The 21,024-nt window shown below is 43.3% G+C and overlaps 1 protein-coding gene across 1 annotated transcript in view; it reads left to right on the top strand.

Annotated features, from left to right (window-relative positions):
* Positions 1-21,024, top strand: part of LOC8030804 (piezo-type mechanosensitive ion channel component-like) — a 48,281-nt gene that overhangs the window by 15,551 nt on the left and 11,706 nt on the right. The window lies entirely within an intron of this gene.

Genomic DNA, 21,024 nt, shown 5'->3' with positions numbered 1-21,024 from the left:
TCATGCATCATAATCGAACGCAGTGTCTAGAGTGCCATGCCACAGCACTCCAACCAAGTGTTCAAGTGACGTCTGACTGGTTTTACCCAACGTTCGAATGTCATCCTTAAGAGTAAAACAGGAATTTAAGCATAGTACAGCGGTACGGCCAAAATAAGTATGACTAATCTACCTCTACTGTTTCTGGTAAATTGGCCGTCAATATTTTGAATTTTGCTTTCTTACATAGAAAATAATGTCAGCGAACCATAGACCTAAATTTCGAGCTCCATTTGGTGATGTAGCGATGTAGTGGGAACCATGTTTGAATAGTCCTCCGTACATTCTCAGAGTGTCCGAAAGTTCCATGGATGTCCTATCCTGGATGTCCCGTGGACGTCCATAGGATATATATGCTGCTTGGGAACTTTATTAAACATCTAAATTTGATACTGCGTCTCGCAGTTTTTTCCCCCGAAATTCTATGCATCTGTTTGTCGTCGTAACTGCAGCATACTGCAGCTCGTATGGCGGTACACACAAGTCATGTAGCTCGCTTGAGCGACGTTCGCTGGTTCGCTTCTTTTGCACGTACTTTATGTGATAAATCAAAGCAGCGACGCGCCATTGAAAGAATGCATGTCAAAATATCAATATGACTCAATGGACACCTTGCCCCGAATTCGTCGCACTGCGAACGACTGTCGACCCAGCTTTAGTCAGTGAATTAACTTCAATCTATGACGGCATAAGTCCTCTCAACAGCAATCCACAGATGTCTGATGGCACTTGAACACGCATGAACAAAGCTCTGCCCGAGGGGCGTCGGACGGCAACCCAGACTCAGCAAATTCAAAAGCCAGCTTTACAACACAGTCGAGAGACAAATGAGCAAAACGACTTACCTTTTGTTTAAAAATCTAGGTCCAGGCAGCCCGACGGAAACACGAGAAGCTCAAGCCATATCAAGCCGCTCAGCTCTACAAACTCACGCCGAGCATGAGAGCACGCGGCGGTCATTCGTCACTTTGTTTCAAGCAAAGTCGACCGAACACGCTGTAGCATAAAACGGAGAAGAACGGCACGGACGGCACGGACGAACGAAGCACGGACCGCACGGACGAGCAGAGGTGACGGCGTGCAAGCAGACAGGCCATGGCAGGCGCCATTCATCACGTGGTTTTTGTGACGTATTTGATTAACACTATTTAGTCGTTTTAAGTACTTTAAAAAACTCTAAAGCATAAAAATTTAGAAAATAAATACTTTTCAGAGAGAAAGCTGTAATTAATATTAACCAAATTACGGAAAAGCGCCACGTAGCGGAGGGTATGAATCCTACTATCTGGGCCGCGAATCGGCTTCAGTGTCCTCTCTTTACGTTTACTATATTACTCTATGCTTAGGCTCCAGGCAGGTGCCGTGTTCTGCCTTATCACCAGCTTCTAGAGTGTAGTCACGTGACCCTAACCGGAGACACGATTGGCTTAACAGCAGGGCGTCTACCCTGCTGTCAATACCGAGTGAACTACAGCTCTATGAAGTCCAGCTTTTGAACTTCCTAGAAGCTGTCCAGCTCGAAAGTGACCCAATACGATGCGAGTTTCAAGATACTGTGGTTTACGCCGTAAAACCCGCATTATAATCTTAAATGAAAAAATAGGCGCGACTATTCTTTGCGCACGATGTCCACAAATAAATAGATAAATACATGTATATATATATATATATTTTTTTTTTTACTAATAAATTTAAAATTATGTGGACACTGTTAGGTTCGCGTTTTCAAATTTCAAATCTTTTTTACGAAAGAGTTACACATTAAAGACATTACGGACAGCAATATTCCGACTTTCAACACACGATGAATCGCAGATGCTCGCAAACGGAAGGTTGCGACGCTGCGCGAACGGTTTTTGAAAGATCCTGCTTAGGGTACGCCGGGCGCAACGGCTTCGCAGCCGTTCAAAGGGAAAGGGATTCGGGACGACGAAGTAGCATCCTGCATCTTCAGTGAGCTAACAGTTCGTGTTTCCCCGCTGAATTTACGGAAATTATCTCTAACCTGTGATAATGTTGACGCGGTAGCGCGGCACGTAGATGCTCTGGATAATCGCTCTCGACGAAATAATCTTCAAAGGAATTCCGGAGGAACACGGTGAGACTTGGAATCGTACTGAACAGATAGTGATAGACTTTGTTAAAACTTACCTAAACGTTGACCCGAGTGAAATTGAAAGGGCACGTCGTATAGGTAGGAAACGTGAGAGGTTTCACCGTATGATTGTTGTTAAGTTCCAAAGTTTTAAGAAAAAACAAGAAGTGCTTAGTAAGGCCCCGGCCTTAAGGAATGTTCCATCCTTAAAAGTATGGATTGACGAAGATTTCTCGCCACATATTCAGGAGGCTCGTTGGAAACTCAGAGAACTTGGAAAACCGCATCGTGATGCGCAGAAAAAAGTCCGATTTGGTTTTGACAAACTGTTCATCGACGACAAAGTGTTTGTTTACGACTCCACTTTGAACCAGGTGGTTGAATTGCAAAACGCTCCCTCCAACCCTGAGCTTCCAATCTCTCAAGAACGAGAATGACGGTCTACCACAGACAGTGAGGTCAATCAGATAACTTTCCTTGTTGCTAATTTTAGAAGCTTGTTGTCAAAACAAGATGAGTTGAGTAGCACTATTGAAGTATCCCGCCCCCACGTCATTTTGGGAAGCGAAACGTGGCTCTCTAGTAATATACCTAATGAAGAACTTTTAATTCACAGTGATTTTACCATCCATAGAAAAGATCGTTCATTGTCTAGGGGAGGTGGTGTTCTTGTTGCAATCCAGAAGTGTTTCTCCTCGGTAGTTGTGGAGCTAGATGCCGATATTGAGGTATGCTTTGTCAAAGTTAAGTGTGCATTTTCTCATATCTTAGTTGGAGTTTGTTATAGGCCTCCAGACTCGCAAGCTGTGTTTCTCCAGGAATTGTATAAAATTTTGAATTTTGTTACACTACGTTACCCGCAGTGTCCTGTATTTCTTGGTGAGGATTTCAATTATCCCGGGATTGACTGGATTGATTGTGTGCCTGAGAGTAGTTGCAGAAGTTCTTCGCAGTGTAGGGACTTCATTGATATTTGTAAATCTTGTTCTCTTGACCAGGTTGTGTTGGTGCCTACGCAAAAAATGCGATTATTCATTTATTCTTTACGTCTATTCCGGAGTTAATTCTATCTGTAAATGCTGTTAACGCTACCAGTGATCACCGAATGACGGTGATCGACGCTAACATTGCTGTTCACAAAAAGTGTCGCGAACATAAAGTCATTTTTGATTATGCCAGGGCAAACCTATCGAAGATTACTTCGGCACTCGAGTCATTCCTTATCGAATTTCAGGGTTCTTTTAGTGTCAAATCAGTTGAAGATAACTGGACTCTAATCAAGGACAGGCTTTTAGAGCTTATGCATCTATTTGTGCCTAAAATCAAAACACCATCCAATACACAAAAGCCACGGTTCTCGAGGTATCTAAAAGGCCTCCTTAACACCAAAAAAACGACTTTTTTTAAGTGCAAAGAAGCATAATAGTACGACCGCTTGGGACAAATATTTAAACCATTCTAAACTCTGTAAGCAGGCAATTGAAGATGACAAACAACGATTCTTTGGTGGCACTCTTAAACAACTACTAAGTTCAAATCCTAAAAAATTTGGAAAATCATTAGCCCTCCGAAAAGTCAAAATGCCCCGAGCGATCTTTCAGACATCCATGGGGATACGTTGTCCGATTTAGAAAGTGCGATTACTTTTAATCAATTCTTTGGAGGGGTTTTCACTGATGAGTCATTTCCTTTACCTGCCTGTGATAACATTTATATTAATTCTTTCCTTGAACGCATCTTTGTTGATTCTGATGGGATAAGGCAGCTTATCCTCAACCTTTCCAATTCAACTAGCCCGGGTAGTGACGGAATTACGTCTAAACTGCTCAAACTCGCGCTGCCGGTCTCGAGTATTCTTCTGCAACTTTTATTTCAACAAAGTCTGGACCAAGGATACTTACCTAAGGACTGGAAACATGCAAAAGTTACCCCTATTTTTAAATCCGGTGATGCTACGTCCGCCAATAACTACCTCCCATTTCCCTAACCAGCATACCCTGTAAACTTCTGGAACATGTTATCTACAGCCATTATTGTGAATTACCTTACAGAAATTAATTTCTTTCTTCCTAACCAACACGGCTTCCGTAAAGAGAAGTCGTCTGAAACTCAGTTATTTGAATTTGTCACTGATATCCATGACAACATTCATTCACAAACGCAAACTGACGCTATCTTTATCGATTTTTCGAAAGCGTTTGATCGGGTCCCGCACCAGCGTTTGATAAGAAAACTTAAGTCACTTAATATGCATCAGTCTCTTGTAGACTGGATCAAAGAATTCCTTTCTGTAAGAACTCAATCAGTCTCGATCCATAACGACTCATCTCGAAGTATCTCAGTAAAATCCGGTGTCCCGCAAGGCTCCGTCCTCGGCCCTCTTCTCTTTTTAATTTACATTAATGATCTACCTAACTTAATTTGTTCAAAAAGTTCGGCTATACGCTGACGACTGCGTAATATATAGGCGCATTATCTCGAACGAAGATAGCTTCGCCCTCCAGCGTTACCTTGATTCGCTATGATTATGGTGCGTTAAATGGCAAATGGATATCAATATTACAAAGACCAAGCTTCTTACTTTTGCTACAATTAAGTCTAAGTCTGCCTTTGATTATAAAGTTAATGGTGCAGTTCTTGAAAACGTAACCCATTACAAATACCTCGGAGTATTTCTACCGGATAATCTCGACTGTAAAATGCGTATTGATCATATTGTGAGCAAAGCGAATCGATCTCTAGGGTATTTTAGGAGGAACTTGTTCTTAGCACCAAGTGACGTTCGATTGTTAGCTTACAAATCTTTTATTCTTTCAAAACTAGAATTTGCGAGCATTATTTGGAGCCCATGGCAAGATTATTTAATTAAAAAAATAGAGTCTGTTCAGAACAGAGCCGTACGTTTTATTCTTAGAGATTATTCCTTTACGTCGAGTGTGGCAACACTAAAATTAAGAGCTGACCTTGTTCCTTTATGTAATAGACGCAAAGTATCACGACTGGTTTTTCTTCATCGCGTGTATTATTATAACGCTGACCTTAAAAGTCAACTTTTACTTCCGCCCCATAGGATTTTTCCTCGGCATGATCACCGTCATAAAATTAGGCTACCCTTATGTCGCACTAAGCATTTTTCAGAGTCGCCCTTGATCTTGGCTATTCATGAATGGAATGACCTCCCTGAAAGTGTGGTTGATATCCCAGACTGTGCACCGTTTAGAAGCGTATGTGAAGAATTATTTAAGTCAGTTTAATTTTATACGCTCTCTGGTGTGTAGCTGTTGTGTATATAGTATGCTGTGTATGTGTGCGCGATCTGTCGCGTGCTGTTTTCAATGTTAGTGTTTTCTTGTTTTTGCAGCGAACTTTTTCGTTTGTCTCTCCGCCCCTCATATAATGCCTCCGGGCGCTTTGAGTGAACAATAAATGAAATAAAATGAAATGGTATTTTTTTCCCTTTAATGAAGATTTTAGCAGAATTAGGAGAAACTACTTGTAAGACGGTATGTATAACGAAACAATCCTCGATTTGGAAAGAAAATAGATTAGTGCTAAATATGCTAAACCGTCATAAGAGCAAAGCTACGATTTCAATGGAAACGAATGGACGACAAGAGGTCATTATTTATATCGAGGCATACGACTGAGAGCTCGCAGCCGCTGGACACTTGTGGACCACGTCCCAGAGAGTCCCGGGCCGCATGCAGCCTGCGCGTATGATACCACTGGGTTAGAAATATACACTATAGCTTCGCCGTTGAAGACAACGCGGCGCGAGTAGGAAACAGTATAGGATGACTTCTTGAAATTTACCTTACCACAGGGGCATTCGCCGTTCGTGGCTGAACAAGTACGGACTTGGCGGCATCGTGCTATTCGCCATCATCTTCATCATCTCCTTCCCGCTGCTGCTCTTTTCGCTGAGCAACACCGTGGGCCAAACGCTGGTTCCGACGGAGGGCACCATAGAGCTCAGCCTCGGCGGCTACGAGCCCATCTTCAAGATCACTGCACTCAGGGGCAATATGCTGCATCCAATGCTCCCCGACAACTGGCACCGCCTACAGGTCGGGTGCACCTTGGTGTTTTTTTACTTCGAAAGGAGATGCCGGAAAAAAACAGTATCCCCGGTCAAACCGCATGCTCGCTGTTTATGCGGGGAACGAGTGCGCAGTGGCCACATTTCTCTATGGCCTACGGATGCTAAATATGCCGCGTTCGCTTATTGCCATTATCATCGTGGACTTGATGGAACTTCCTGAAAGCCTCAGAATAGCGGCCGAAATTTCGCTAAGAATAGTTTCGACTTAGCGAAACGTCTGCTGCCACCCTGACACCTCCGATTGTTCCTTTCAAGTTATTGATTCGATTACCTGAGTGCTTTGATTAGGTATTATATACTATATAAGTCGGTTTTCGCAAACTAAGCTCCTAAAAAGCGTGCACCTTACAGGTGGTGCTCCTGTGCAACAAAATGTTTTTTTTTGTTTGTTTGTTTTTTTGTCATGAAACAATTTTGTTTTAAGTGAAGGGCACTTCAAATTAAAAGCTGATTGTTTTGGGAAAACATATAGACTTCAGCGGACGTATGGGCACAAACAAGACGTGACATTTATCAAATTGCCTAATAATCAAAAAGTAATTTTACAAAAAGTTAGTATCTGTGGCAAATTTAGGTTCTCATGAACCCGCATATGGGAACGAAACAAAAAAGCGGCGAAATGTCGAGATTTTGCATGGGATTGATGCCATACCTTTATTATGCCAGACAAAATGCTTTTGTGGCAACCAAAAAATCCCTACTTCCGTCTAATCTCCTTGTCAAGTCGAGACGTTTTTGCTCTCATCACATCTAAAGAAATTATATTTTTACTGCCGGCTTTCGCTTATAGTCACTTCTGCCAAAATAAAGATTATATTGCGGAATCATTTTATAATTCGAAACATAGTTTACATTAGACCCACTGTATGTAGTGACATATTTCACAGTCACCATATGTGATACAGAGTTTACAAACCTATAGGTATAACCTTTGCCGCAGGGGCACCGCCATCTTGAATATTGTCACTTTCAGTATGGGCACAAACATTGTTTTGCCGTCGTCACACCAATAGAAGACATTCAGGATATAAGCGTGACCGTCACCCGTTCCCGTTTTGCCTCACCTACTTTTTTAATATTTGCAAGTTGAAAAGTTTTCATATTTTTTCGTCGCTCATACCGGATATGTCTACCAGGTGGCTGGGAACAAGAGTAAACGAAAAAAGGTGATCCATTTGAAGTGGCCACAATCGCCCTTCATTTATTTACAAAAAAAAAAAAACCGAAAAGAAGGAGTAGTCGTTGGACTGGGAGCTAGGCCGCTGAAGGAGCCGGGCGTTGCCGATTTTCCGTCTCGAGCTAGCGCCTCTCGAGGAGAGAGTGTTCACGTGGAGAGAGCTGTTAACGTTTCATGAGCCACATTGGTATTGTCGTCGCGGAGCCGCTACAAGCCTCCCCGCCCCCCTTAGTGGAACAGACGTCTTTGCTCCACGAAACTGACCTGTTTTTGGAGAGAGGGTTGTCGGAGCAGGGTGGCGGGTGTCGTCCTGTTGTGAAGTGGACGAAAGTGTGACGCAGCGTTACGGATGGCTGCTTCCATGAATGCAGGATTCACACGGTTGATGGGAACGACGTCTCTTCGTCCATTGATGAGGATGGTCAAAGTCTTCTGATTTCTTGAGATGAGTTTAAATGGACCATCGTAGGATGACGGTAATGTAGGACGAACGGAGTCATGTCAGACAAAGGCTTGTGTACATTTGTTCAGTTCGGTTCAGTCGGTGTGAACACTTGCTCCGTTGTTTGACGTCGAGGCAGTGTCGGTCGTAATGATGTGAAAAGGTATCGAAGGTCTTGAAGATAGTTAGGGAGGTCAGGTGGTGGAGTGGGCAGGTAAGTGAGAAACTCGTTTGAGATAAGGAGCGTTGTGCCGTATACGAGTTCTGCGGTAGTGCATCCGACGTTCTTCTTGAAGGTGGATCGGATGCCTATAGGAGTACCTGAGATATGTGGTTGACCCAGTTGCTCCTGTCGTCTCTAATGAGGAGCGGGGCCTTCAGTTGACGATGTAGTCTCTCGATCATGCCATTAGCAGTATGATGGCTGGCGGTCATGTATATATGGCGCGCTCCAAGCATTTTCGCTAGTGATGCGAATGATGTTCTTTGGAACTGCCTACCGCGGTTTGTGGTGATGATGGGCTGGCAACTGTAGCGTCCAATTTGGTTAGTTACGAACACTTGCGCGACGGTTTCGGCAGTGATCTGGCCGCGGACATGCTCAAGAAGATACGCTTCTCCGTTCATTTAGAAGGTTGGTGTATACTCTTACCCCAAGCGTAAAAGATTATAAGGCCAGAATCACCTTGCCTGGTCAGTCTCACCCTAGCTCTTTACCGAACATTCTAGGTCTACGATTCGAGATTACGAGCATAGTAGATAAAGAGCTGAGCGCCGTATTGTCGATTCCTTTACTGATTCTTTCTCGCGATATCCAGCTGTTACGCCGACGGACTTTCGCATGCTGCTGCCGCCGTCGGCGCTCGCTGCTGCTTTCTCGATGTGTGTTCTTCTTCGCTCCTGGAAGAAGTTCGTCCCCACTAAATGTTTAGTTCGTTCCGTTTTCTCCTGCCCCATCGTCTGTCATTCGTGACAATATCTAATGTTGAGGTGGCCTCTGCCATCTTGTAGAACGATCCATGGATGTGACAAGGTGTAAAGTTGGGCAAGTTGGTTGATGGTCATATTGAAGGGGTTAAAACAGCGCAAAAAGACGAAGAACCAGTAAAAGGGAAAACCCAGACACAGCGCACAGTGACAGAGACACAGTGAGTATATATCGGAGCCCCTGGGATGGTGGGAGGGGTCCGACAATGTCGATATGTACGTGGTCGAATCGGGCGTCTGGTGGTCGGAATGGACGCAGTGGGCTCTTTGTATGTCGCAGCACCTTGGCTTGTTGGCAAAGAGCACAGGTCCGCGTCCAGAGGCTAATGTCCTTATTCGTTTGGGGCCACACGTGTCGCGAGGAAATGAATCAACGGGATGCTCGTGTATCAGGATGGCTGATGGCATGAAGCGAATGAAAGCTGGCGCGTCAAAAAGTGGGAGAGATGTACGGCCGCGGTTCGCCGTTGACGTGTCGCATACCACATTCCACGGTTTGCGAGCAGCGGGACAAATCGAAGCAATAACAAAGTGGAAGATGCCTGTACTGTCTGCAACTCTGCGTCATCCTGTTGTGCCTTCGCCAGTCTGAAGATTTCAAAGTCAGGAAGAGGAGGAGGAGGAATAAACTTTATTATGCCTGTATATGGGTCTCTGGGTGGTTCCCTTAGTCCAGAGCCCTCCCAAGCAGCACGTTGTGAATGGGCCATCGCTGGTAAGTGTACTATGGCCAACCAGATTTTCGATGGCCCAAGCTTGGCCAAAGTGCTCGGCAATAGAAGTGTTTTCGTCCTCGTCTGGTGACTTGCCATTCACTTTATGCCAGTCGCTGGCCATTCACTTTAGGCCAGTGACTGGCCATTCACCTTTGTCCAGTGGCTGGCCATTCACTTTAGGTCAGAGACTGGCCATTCACCTTTGGCCAGTGATTGGCCATTCACATTTGGCTAGTGACTAGCCATTCACTTTAGGCCAGTGACTTGCCATTCGCCTTTGGCCAGTCACTTTCGGCCAGCCACTGGCCATTGACTTCCGGCCAGTCACTGGCCGAAAGTGGCTGTAGTTATACACTTAATACATAATTTATCACAGACTGCCTCAGTGTTCCTCAGAAGACTGTCAAGAGTTTCGGGAGGTCATGTTTTATAACTCAACCCCAGAAACTCTTACATAGTAATGACACGCGAAGCTGCTGCAAGGCTGCTCAATATTTATTGGACTTTTTGAGTACTAAGTCTTACGACGCTGGTTGCGACCACCATTCCAGTCGTCGTAGGTTCAGGGATGGTCTGTTGTCCCACCATTAAGATCCCCCGGTAGTGCAGCAGTAAAAAAAAAATAAGAAGTAACTTTAGGTGAAGGGACAGTGCAACACTAGAGTTTTAGTAGATCGTTCCGATACCTCCGATAGTCCCGATAACGATACCATGCATGCGCAAGGGAGGTGGTGGCGGAGTATCGGGTATCGTTATCGGAGGCATGGGAGCGATCTACTAAAACTCTCTACTGTTCAGTTACAATATTTTTCACTTTACACAAGCTTACTGGCACTAATGGGAAAGAGAAGCTTTGAGTACACCGTAAAGGTTTTTACACACTTAAGGGTGTAAATCAGTTTGTCCCTGGGCTAACACCCTTATGGCGTTCAGGCAAGCACCCTTCACAAAGGGTGCTTGCTAACACCCTTGGTGAAGGGTGCTTGGCATGAAATGGGCCCCTGCTGGGGTGGCCCAGTGGATGCTGGGCCACCCCAGCCAATCTGGCGTCTTGAGAGTATCATGCGACGTTTTGGTTATGTGGAGTTCAAGGTCACATGACGGTCTCTCGACGCTGGATTGGCTGGTAGCGTCCGCCGCGCTCGGACGAAGGGTGAAATGAAGTATAGACCCCAGTGAACATTTCATTGAAATGTGTCCAATACACATATCAGAACTTGTAAATTGTACGAAAATCATATGTGGTATTGCATATTCTTATATTATTATTATATGATTTACAGCTTATCATGTGTACTGAACCCATTTACACTTTTTTCACTTAGAGGGATTGCCACATCACCACATACGAGGCACGTGATAAGGAAATAATTAGTCACACCAAACACAGCTCACTTCATGAAGAAGTAATACAAAAGAGCTCCTTGCAAGCCACATCATAACCCCGTGGGCACTTGGGAAGTGTTACGGCACCCCCCTTTCTCGAACTCTAAGTGAGTAAGCAGTGGCCCCAAGCATCGCACTGCACGGCTGAACCATTGTGAACATCATGGTCTGCCACAAACGAAACACGCAAAGCTTTCCTGTTTGGAGATCAAGTGACATGTTTTGTTTGTCTCGGAGGATTGCAGGCAACACGCTTCGCTTATCACTTGTCTCCTACGCGCATCTGTTTAGTAATTGGAAGCAGGGTAGAGGGGGGTAGTTTAGCCCTTGACTGAACCACAGCAGTATTTCATTAGGTGAAGCTCATTATGACATCAATTAGAATGTGTTAAATTGAACATTTACTGAACCTTGAGAAATGGAAAATACAATGTATGCCGTTCCATGAAATAAAGAATGCTATCTGCAAATATGTAATGAAAAATATTACAGAATGAACTTGCACTCTACGGCAAAACAGCAAACGTTTCAGTAGAACACGCTATCGTCTTGCTGACGTACTACAAAGAAAATTATAAAGTTCTGGAAGACGACTATGGATAAGGAACTCGGACAGCTAAATTCTAAGCACCTCGCCTACAGGAGGTCAGCATTAGTTATCACAGAAAGCGCCCAACATTTAAAGAAAGAAAAAGAAAACATGCCTCCATAAAACCTTCTATCATTCGTTCTGGAAGCAAAATAAAAATTAACCTGATAATACTGGCGAGAAATGTGGATTATACACTTTTAAAACGGCTCACAAAACGTCTCTTCAACCACATACCTTTCTGCAAACATTGTTCAAAAATTTAATTACGACTGTCCTTGGTTCGGCGTCGCACAAGTCAAGGAAAATCCTCTCCAGAGCAACGAGTGTGTTGGAGGCCTTGCATTCGTACTGGATGCTGAAAAGCCAATATGCTGCCAACAACATGCACAGCGCCTCTTCTGCATTAAAAACGAAAAACAAGCGCTCACGATCCTCAACAAGGTGAAGAAAGTCTGCATCGTCCAGCTCTTGCTTGTTGTAGAGGACACATGGTGTCGGTGGGGTGTTCTCGTCCTGCGTTAGGTAAAAGGATAAAGCAAAACATATTTTAATGTAGAAGGCCAAAACTTGTTCGCTCTTGTCAACTGCTATTATTCGCTGCAGTTAAGGCCATGAGCATCAGCCTCCACAAAGGCATACAGTGCTTATGTTGGAACAAGTAACCGGCGTCTGCAGCAATGTAAAACGAATGAAGAATTACAATCGGGGCAACATCACAACATGCAAGCATTGCGACGTAATCTTAGGGGCACTCGTGAGCATCTCTATTTCTGTGCCGAAATGCATTTCCGAAATCTATTTGTGTTTCAGTAGTGAAATACTTTTGCGATGTATTATGATACGCTGCTAGACTTATGTATCTTGTTACATTTATTGTTAGAAATGAGGTGACAGGTTTGGAGATAAAAAAAAATAGCCACTCAAAAATCCGACGCATCACTGGTTTATTTTTGCAATGAGTGATTTTTTGCTTTGCTCTCACTTTTAACTTCTACAGCGGCCGGTTTTCTTTCTGCTGACAGCAGTCTTCCTGTGTACATTTGAGGTTATTGTATGGGTAAGAGGCCACCAACAAATGCACAGATGAGAAACAATATGTCTAAAAGAAGAAGGCAAAAAGCAGGAACGTTTGGGCAGACACGCTTTGTCAGGCGGTGTCATCGGTCGCCAGCGTTCATTGGGTGCGAGAATGGGTCCTTTTCGGTATCAGCGAACATAGCCAAGGGAAGTCAAGTTGCAAAAAAAAAAGGGACAAACACCGACAGAAGGCGGGGAGCTTAGGTGCTACAATCTAGGTTTGCCACAGACGCACCCTTCTCACCTCGCCACCCTGCATTTATGAACCGTATAGGGCTGCGACTGACCATAACGGTACATGCTAATATTTGTCTCTTGGCCAATGTTAAATTTTTTTGCCTCCTCCTCTACACAGAGAAACCCAAAGATAAAGGTTACAGAAAACAGCCAACATAAAAATGTTTCGCATGTAGCTGTAAAAATTAATTTTCAAGAGCTACATTTTAAGTACACTCGCCGGCCATATGAACTCCCCCGTCCAAACACCAACCGGTGCAGCAAAAATCCAGCATGCAGCGTGTCGAGGTTGACGGCTGCGGTTTTCAACGGTGGAGGGGGTGATTACACATTAAAAGGTGCTCGTGATAATATATTTCTACAGCTATCTATGATACATTGTTGCGTTTGCACCTCAATGCACCCCTCGAATCCGTGAGAGACAAAGGTGTTCTGACAAAATATACAATAAGCTGTCTGCTTCAAGAGAAGTGCAATCTCGGTGGCCCAAAAGGTAACCAGCGGCTGCTGGATGACTTCATGTAAACAGACCCAGAATTCACGGGCTTGAAGAGAGGTGCAGAAACTATGTGACATTCAACTGAAAAGTTAATAAGCTCAAATTATTATCCATTTTAAGCCAAAATCCATGATTCGCAGATGCCTCTTATTTTCACAATCAAGCCAAAGGCGAACCAAGTAGTAGTCAGTTGATTTATTGCCGAATAGAATACACTTTGAGTACCAAACTGGATGCTTTGCTTATGTTTGGAAGGTTGCAATGACAAATGCAATACTTAACTGGGTGAAAAGCAAAGTTTTGTAACAATTATGTGCATGATTACATTCTACAAGTCGTTTTACGTGTATACACTCTGCACAGCATTCTATTTGAAAGCTAACAAAATTTAAAAAAAAAGGCCGTGAGAGTTCTGTCGATGTCTTCACTGCGTGTTCGTGGGACTCGGCGGACATTAGTAAAGGGGATAACTGTCACAGTACGTTGACTAATTGACCAAAATCTGTTAACTTTGTAATTCATGGCTTTATGGACCATGTTGCAACTGCAGTGTTAAAAGCCAGTCAATATTAAAGGCTATCCCTATTTAAACCATTCACAAAACGCCAAGTGGCTTGGAGGTATTCATTGTCCAACTTTTGCGTTTTTAATGTCGGATGCAAAAACCGTGCTCAGCTTGAGCTCAAGATTTCGTGCCGTTAATAATGGGCAGAAGAATCCCCTAGTCACCCAGTTAAAAATAACCATTGACTCCAATTAGGATGTTCAATTGGAACCAACTGGAAACAATGGAATTCAATTGGTTCTGGGTCATCCAACTGGTCGTTCTAATTAGTTTCAATGTTTCCAATTGGTTACACCAACTAGGAACAACAAAATTCAATTGGCACTGGGCCACCTAATTGGTCACTCTAATTGGATTCAATGTTTCCAACTGGTTACCCCAATTAGGACCAACTAAATTCAATTGGCACTCAGCCACCTAATTGGTCACTCTAATTGGATTCAATGTTTCCAACTGGTTATCCCAATTGGGATCAATAAAATTGAGTTGCCACTGGGCCACCTAATTGGTCACTCAATTGGATTCAATGTTTCCAACTGGTTATCCCAATTAGGATCAATAAAATTCATTTGGCACTGGATCACCTAATTGGTCACTCTAATTGGATTCAATGTTTCCAACTTTATGTTTTTGGGATCAATAAAATTCAATTGGCACTGGGACAGAACTTGCCATTATCTCTTTCCTCACCACAGTTTCCAAAGATCGAAATTATTTTTTATTTTATTTTTTTTTCAGTATTGCGTTGCAAAATTTTTTTTCAACATCGCAATTTGAAAGAGGAAAAAAAATTCGTACGCTATTTAATAAAAAAAAAATAAAAACGAAAAAAAAAAATTTGTTTCTAGAATTAGTCGGAATTGCCGGCAGCGTCGGTGTACACTGGGCGGCAAAGATGGCGCCGCGAGGACGGAGACGGAGGAAGCATGAAGCCCATGGCGCCGATGGCGTGTACGGCATTCGTAGCATGGTTATGGTAATGATTCAAGAAAGTTCTTTTGTGTTTTACTGCTGCAGAGTGCTCAATGGTGCGGTGATAATTACTTCATTTGACCTGCCAGCTTGTTAGAGCGCGAATGAGTGGCAACAAACGTTTATGGGAGCAAGGTAAGAAATTTTCTTTGTCCTTGCTGCGCTGCAGTTTGGGGATTTCGGATTGTTAGATCTGCTGAGACACTCGTTGTTTGATCTTCAGTGAACGATGCGAGCGTGAATATATAGCTTTAGAGAAGAAAATTTTCCGGGCAGCGATCAGTTCGGAAGTTGTTCGGTATCCGCGAGGAAAGTTAAGTGCATTTTAAGCATCTCAAAACTAAACTATGAATTGCTGAAAACACTGACTGGGCACAGTTTCAAAAATTGAAGGGGGGATCGGTGGCCGAGTGGTCTAGCGCACACCAGCTCGGAGCACGTGGAGCGAAAGCTCGCGCTGCAGAACCCAGGGATCCTGGGTTCGAGCCCCACCCCTGCCCGTTTCGATCTGGATGAGCATCGTACCGGCGTGCGGTCGTGTATCACTACTGCGTGGTGCACGTTAAAGACCCCAGGCTAGCGGCTGTACCGCACTGGCTAAATTGCTCATCTACAGCTGGGAGACTCGTCGCCCCTGTGAGGCAGACCAAGTTCTAGGCTGTATAAACACACACACAACCCAATTTTTTTTTTCAAAAATTGAAGCTTTGGGATTCAAAATTAAGCAATTTCGGGGGAATTTTCGATGAGTGGGAAGTGGGGTGGGGGGGTCGGTCGGTCGGTGATGTCGGGTCATTACTTCTGGAAGTTGATGACTTCTAATAAAATAACAGTAGGTGCCGAAAATTTTGCATCTCATCCGGCGGACTATTTGCAGCTATGTTTCAAAATTTACTCTGTCTCACTCAGGGTAAGTTCAAAAACCTACCCGCGTTTTGCGTTGCCTCTGATCCATTCGAGTAAGATTTGGAACACAGCCTGCAATGCATGATTTCTTTTCGAGATATGAAAGACACTTATTTTTTCACCCCTGCACACTTTAAGCATATTTCAGGTGCACTGGGCAGCTTTACAGAGATGCCTTTGAATTGACTGTTTCTTCTCCTTATAGCAGAGATTATGTCTCACAGGCTCATAGGAAACTTAGTAGTTTTAGACCATCCCAGATGCAAATTTAGCCCAGTCTCGGCAAAAGCTTCATCTCCTAATTTTGACCAGAGTGTTTCAGTCACCCAGGGATGTTTGCCTTTTAATGCAAGGCCAGCAGGTTTATACCACTGCAACTAATTTCTTTGCAGCGAAAAAAAAAAAAAAAGTTTAGTATATTTCTAAGCTTGATTTAAACATTTATAATCCCATAAGGTCATTTAATGCATATTTATCCTTTATTTTAGGGAAGCTGCAGCTGCTATCCTGGAAGAAAACGACGATGCCTAGAAGCAAGAAATCATTTCTAACAAGTTAAATAAAGACTGTGTGATTATCTACCTTAGATCTAGTTGCAACTTTTTCTAGTTTGGGATATCCAAACACTAATGGTTGTCCCAATTTGTATTTGTCAATATGATTTGAACAGTTGGACCAATTGCTTTTTTCCTATTGGGAGTCCAAAAACAGAAATAGGTTTTTTCCAATTGGTTGCATCCTATTGACAATGCCGAACTGGTTCGAATTGGTGATGTTCAATTAGATTTCGACAATTGAAATCAATCGACTTTTTCTAACTAGGAGTCCGAAATCACAGATAGGATTCCCCATTGGTTCTAATTGTCGATAACTAATTAGAACCAATTGACTTTTTCTAACTAGGAGTCCGAAATCACAGATAGGATTCCCCATTGGTTCTAATTGTCGACAACTAATTGGAACCAATTGACTTTTTCTAACTAGGAGTCCGAAATCACAGATAGGATTCCCCATTGGTTCTAATTGTCAATAACTAATTGGACCCAATGGTTATTTTTAACTGGGCATACCGGGTACGTCGTCACTATCTCGACAGTGTGTCCTTGGCGGAAGCATCGGCGTCATACTTCCAGGATAGTGAAGGTGCGTCCGAAGCACGACATCCTGAGGCCTTCTGCGCGCAAGATTTTGGAATTGGGCGACGAAAAGGCAGATTTTTATCACTGAATATTTCGAAACTTGTTGCCATTCGCAAATTGTGTCAATTGTGTTAGTCTTTAATATTCACTGCCTTTGAAACTAGAATTGAAACATACCCCAAAAAACCATTATTAAAAATTTTGGTTAATTAGTTTTGAATAACATTCTGCTAAGGGTTTTCCCCTTATGTAATGTCCTCTGAGCCCCACAAACACACATTGAAGTCACCATCCAAGTAACACTCAAGCCGTTTTTTGTTCTTTTTTTTACTTTGTTTGAATCAAAATAGAAAGCTTTGTATTTATGTATATATAAATATAATAAATACCGGGTGCATGTGCATGCAGCCGTGCACCATCCCACTATAGAGGTCCACTTTTTTCTGAAGTAAAACTGGTTCAAACGGACAAGGCCAGTTTTACATAAACCCCCAGCACTGCATGTACCAAAGACTGCCAAACATGATTACTCACCTCATAGAACACTCTGCGCGGCTTGAAGATAGCGGCTTGCGGTCTTTGACGGTGAGTCTACTCGCTTGGTGCAGCTGGGACCTGCAATAAATTCAATACCGCTTGCCATATCCCACAAAGTAACAAAGAAAAGCCAGTAATACATAAGTCTACAGCACGACATGTCCCAAGGACCGCTAGAAATTCTCGCTCGATTCATAGAACACTTCATGCGACAAAACCCTGCATTAAGGACCGATTGAACTTAGTATAAATGTTGCAGAAAAATAAGGATCTGTATTCAGCTGTGTCAAAACACGTGATCTAATGTAATAATTGTGTGGCCTTATAGAAGACTACTGAAATAATTTTGACTAAAGAGAGTGACCACAAGTGTATACTGAAAGAATCACTAACAATGATGAAACCTAGATATCTATTAGTGCCTTCCCTGTGTTTTGCCATCGAGTGGAAGTTTCTTGGCCTATATTTTTTGTTAGAAACAGGTGTGATGCGTCCGTCTGTTTTTTTTTTTTTTTTAATCTTGATGTTGTGCATATTTTTTATTTCCTAGTTATTTCCTAGGTTGAAAGCTCAAGGCATTCCCTGTTGTTTGTTCAATCACATTTACCCAAATGTTAGTAGGTTGCTTTTTTATGTTTACTGTCCTTAGGTATGTCAGGGGTTGTGAACAGTAAAATGCTGTAAGGCCCAGAAAGGAATTCCCTTTGTAAAGTAGTGGCAAGCAGAAGAGAAATCGTAAAGACTGACTTCATGTCTTAGCCTACGTTTTCTTTTTTGAGTCGCCTATTCATTTTTGTGGCCATTAATGCTCAGCTGTGTTTGATACTTCTCTGCGTTTGTGTCGTCCTTCAGAGAATCCGTCTTTAATAAATTATGTGTTTAGCCTGTTTAGCTAGCTTGCACCCTCGTTTTTGTTTATTAAGAAATGACTGTAGGATTCAACTGCAAGCACGGTGTTAATGCATACTACTAAATAGCAGCATACTTTTATTGACTAGTGCTGATGATTGGACTAGTTAGTAGCCAATTATTGAAAAGAAATCATGAAGAATATGGGAACGGAGGATATGAACACAACACAGCGCTGTGTTGATCTCCTCCTTCTTGTCCGTGCCATTCACATTCCATGTTTTTAATAACACATTTATTAATAATTTTCTGCTTGGTATCATCTGGGGTTCACTGGAACGACCCACCTGCCATTGCATTCACTTTAGGGCAGCTCCCCCTTCCTCATGGTGCCATCGTTCAGGAAGTGCAAGGCGGGTGTCACTCTTTTTAGTAGTGGCTTTCACCACTACTAAAAAACGTGACATCTAAACTCGTTTTATTTTTTGCATCACACAATCGTAAACGTAAAAAGTGTGCCGGTTCGGTAAACGCGAAGAGACCTAATTTCCGAGGGTAAAAGCTCTAAAAACAACGGAAAAGTAAAAGAAACAAACAACACAGGGCGTTGTTTGTCTGTTGTTTTCAGCGCTTTTACCCACGGGAATATGACGAAGAGACCGCGCGTCTCTACGGCACAGGCATTAATTAGCTTATGCAAAAAATCATGCTGCATGCTCGCTCTTGTAACGTTTTTCTAGCTCCCGCCTTATGAAACAAATCGGTGGCGAGCGGCTGTCAGGACAAGACGTCAGAACTAGCATGACCTGTGATTAACACTTTGGGACGGCGACTGAATGCTTGGACTGCCGTCAGACGGCACTTGAACGCTCCGCACAAGCGTCGTCGGACGAGCGCCGCACGACGGCGCCCAGAACATGCCCACGGTTCCGCCGCACGGGAAGTTTTCTCACACTGCGGAGCGAGCCACAGGTTTTGAAGAAGTTACGCTTTTTTCAAATAACGAAATAACACAGGGCAGAAGCATAGTTAGAATCAAGCATAGCTTAGCAAGCACACGGTACACGACAAAGTTTGAAACAGCAGCCCACTTCGCAGAAACAAAAGAAAGTTGCTTACCGGCGTTTGCACGAATCGTGCATGGGCGGTTCTGAACTTACGGGCGTTGGCAAGACGCAGCGTCTCCCAGCTCTCAGTTATCGATTGCTATTCTTGAACACGGTATTCGTAAGGAAGATATCTAAAATATCCACTAAAACGGCTAAAACGTAAAAAAAAAAGAGTAAAGCTATACGCACTCCGGAGTGCGCTTCGCGCGGAAATGGCTATACGCACTCCTCCGAGAGATCATGCCGCTCGGGCCACCCTTTTCGAACGGCGCGTGAATCACTGGGGCGCTCGTTAACACAGCCCCCCGCCTGCGTTCACGCCGCTTCGCGGCGACAGTATCGGCTGCTAATTACAAAGCGTAACCAGTACACGCCGCTTCGCGGCGTCCAGCCGGTAATCCAAGCCCCGCTGTCCCCGATCGCACCTCCGGAAAGGGAGTCCGATACCATTTAGTTCTGCAAAGTTTCTCGACAACATTCGATATTTTTTTTTTACTGTTCATCGCAAAAAAGGAAATGTCGTAAATATCGCCAAATGCCTCGACAAAACAAAATGTTTGAGAAAAAAAAAACAAAAAAAACAAAAAGTAGGCCCACCGCGGATCGAACCCGCGTCCACTTGCGTATGAAGCGGACTCCCTAACCCCTATGCCATGGGACCGCTTAGGAAACTCGTTGTGTCCACTCTTTTTATACAAGAAAAGCGGAGTGCGTATAGCCATTTCCGTCCGAAGCGCACTCCGGAGTGCGTATAGCTTTACTAAAAAAAAAAAAAAAAAAAAGATTTCCGAAACATCCGGAACTTTAACGACCATTCAACCGAGCCCAACGGAAGCTGATTGCAATAGCGATTGCCTTGCGCAGTCTTCAAGAGTCTCTTTTCCTTTTTTATTTATTGTTATTTTTTTAGAACGATACTAAGCAAATTATTATTAGATTAGTAACAATAAGAATGTCCTTAGAATAATAATGTAAAACATTACAAAAAGTGAGTAAATCTTAGGTTTCATTTAAACTTTAGGTTTCTTTTTTGTGTAAACATAAACCGAAACTAACTTGAGCAACGTTTCCTTTGTCGTAATTGTTTGCGTGTGTGTGCGTGTATGGGCGCGTGCGTGTTTGTGCGCGCGCGAGTGGATGCGTCCGCGTGCATGCGTGTGTGCGTCTCTGGTTGTGCGTGCGTGTGCGTCTGCGCGCGGGCGTGGGTTTGCGCGTGTGCATGCGTGTGTACGTGCGTGCGCGCGTGTATGTGTGCGACTGCGAGCGCGCGTCTGTTTGTGCGTTCTATTGCACTGCGCCCGCAAGAAGAAAATTGGATGTCCCGGGACACTGTTAAAACACTAACTTATTGATTATTAATATTATTAATATTATTATTATTATTATTATTATTATTATTATTATTATTATTATTATTGTTGTTGTTGTTGTTATTGAAACATAGCCCTGAGTCTTTAGACACAGGGCCCTAAACGTTTCTATAGCTGGCTGCAGCTGTATCTATAAATTTCTAAGGCCGACCATGCAAAGCTACAGGGGGTGATAGCCTGCCATTGAATTTTCCATAGACGACCATAGGCCATTTTTGTATGGGATGT

Source organism: Ixodes scapularis, unplaced genomic scaffold, assembly GCF_016920785.2.
Source record: "Ixodes scapularis isolate PalLabHiFi unplaced genomic scaffold, ASM1692078v2 PGA_scaffold1__304_contigs__length_218370807, whole genome shotgun sequence".
In the NCBI taxonomy this organism is placed as follows: domain Eukaryota; kingdom Metazoa; phylum Arthropoda; class Arachnida; order Ixodida; family Ixodidae; genus Ixodes; species Ixodes scapularis.
This window is presented reverse-complemented; position numbering and strand designations above follow the sequence as displayed.